Source organism: Eimeria mitis, genomic scaffold (genome assembly GCF_000499745.2).
Source record: "Eimeria mitis Houghton genomic scaffold, Emh_scaff16, whole genome shotgun sequence".
In the NCBI taxonomy this organism is placed as follows: Eukaryota; Apicomplexa; class Conoidasida; order Eucoccidiorida; family Eimeriidae; genus Eimeria; species Eimeria mitis.
In genome coordinates this window covers 77,437-79,628 of record NW_013569915.1, presented here as the reverse complement: position 1 = coordinate 79,628, position 2,192 = coordinate 77,437, and positions in this window count along the sequence as shown.

The following is a 2,192-nucleotide window of genomic DNA, read 5'->3' as shown; positions in this document are numbered from 1 at the left end:
ATGTCCAAGTGAGCGTTCAACAATTGTCCATATTGCTACTGCATGCAGAACAGGGGGCATTGTTATGCATGGATGCAAGTTTTATTTGCAGCATTAGTTGCAACGAGGTGCGCTGACAGTCAGACCGCTTCCTCTCCCACGGCGCCACGGCGCCAGGCCCTCGGGCCGCCACGCTCAAGCCGCACGGGAAAAGACAGATGCTTGTTGAAAACTCTTATCTTGAGCATGCTGATTCTACTACAGCTAGTGATATTCATCGGACAAGATCGATGGCTCTCACTGCAAGTTATATGCGGCATTCCCGTGGTTACGTGTGCCCAGGATGGTGGGGAGGGAGGTCAGCTGCATTCAGCGAACTCTTATGTAGAGTATTCTGACTCGATTGCAGTCCGGGATTGTCCTCGGATAAGGTCGCGTATTCTGTACACAGCACTTTTACCTGTATGGGTGTTCCAACATATTATCAGTAGGTATTAGTCGTCGCATAGTCTTCGTTTCGCTGAGCAAACGTTAGGAGACTTCAGCTTTCGTCCCCGAAGGAGTGGAAGTTCTCCACTCCTGTACCTTCCGGTACACACCCTTCCAGTTGAATGCACCTTTTAGTAGGGTGTAGGAGGGTCTGTCAGCATAGGGTACCTATTTGCATTCCTGGGTGCATGTATGTTTACTGCTGGACGCCACGTGGCTGGAACCAATTTTTTACCGTTGCAGTGAGTGATTGGAAGGGGGGCCTATGTATGTTTGTGCAACGAGAATCCTGCACTCTATCTGAGGACCATAATGAGCGTCAATGGGGTCAAAATGCTTCTGAGAATTCCCAAAAGGCAGCTGGTCTCCCCTCTCTCCAGGAGTCCTCTGCACGGTGGCACCAACGCGTAGGGCAAAGCAGGCTTACGGGCATGCATTTCTGACACACATTTTGGCACATGTACCAACGTCGCAGGCAACTCCGAAACAGGTGGCCATCAGTACCTAATTGACACGAAGTAGATATACACTAACCAGCCTCAGAAAGAGAACTTTTCAGCTCGAATGCGTTGCTATGCGGAGGGTCTGTCGGATGTGGGTAGAGATATCGATATTTGTGTACATGCTTGGCAATGAGCCCCAAATCTTCAACAGCTACCCGTGGCACTAGTGGTTGCATCGAGGTTGCACTGACAAGAATTCTGGTTACGTTTTCATCTAGGTTTTATGGGGTGCAGAAAAGAGTTTATCAACTCCGGAAGCAATGCAAGCCTCGCTACTACCCGTCTACACAGCTGCAACACATCTGCTTTCCCCTCTGTACCAAACATACGCAGAAACGTCGGCCAGCCGCCTCAGCTCTGAAGAACACACCGCCCCTCCCCATCATCCCCAGCACCCTTTGCCCCTGCACTTATGAAGCATGAACAGATTTGGGAGGCCAGGTGCACTTTGGNTCATCCCCAGCACCCTTTGCCCCTGCACTTATGAAGCATGAACAGATTTGGGAGGCCAGGTGCACTTTGGAGATCATAATGACAGGCGTTTGGGCTCTATCACCCCTGGAACGCACCTTGCTGCAACTCCCCCTGCAACCCCACATGCATGTACACCCATGCCAATCGTTCCTGCATAGCTAGCACTCTAGACAACTTTTAAGCATTCAATAGGCCATCACTAGCCAGCCTGCAGTCAGGTAGAAGTACGTGCGCCAAGTCGACATAAGATGCAAAAGCTGTGCTACTACCCGCCATCACCCAGGGCTCGCTGGAAGGCTTGGGAAGCGAATTTACGTCCATTTAACCTCAAATGCTGCAAACTGACTGCCACTATGCCGCCAGGACGTGGTGCGTAATGTCCCATTTTACTTGTTTGCGGTGGGAGCTAACACGAAACAGCATGCAAGACCGCATGCCTCATTCATCGGTGGCCGACACATGTTGTATGCATAGATGTGCTAAGCCAGGAACGCGCGTACCTATCAGAATAAACCAGTCGCAAAAACTATAATAGTAATTTTCTATTTTGGTTGTGCAAGACGTCGCTCTGCGCGCTGTTTGAAAACACGACTAACAGTGAGAACAGAAGCTGCTGGCGGCCGCTGCCCCAGGCCGCCCCACTCCACCGCGGCTTCCAGACGGCAAACGGTGGCTGCACTGCTAACCCAAAAGTTTGCTGCTCGTTTTTGGGGATCTCTTACGAAGGCGTCGTGCTATCCTCCGAAA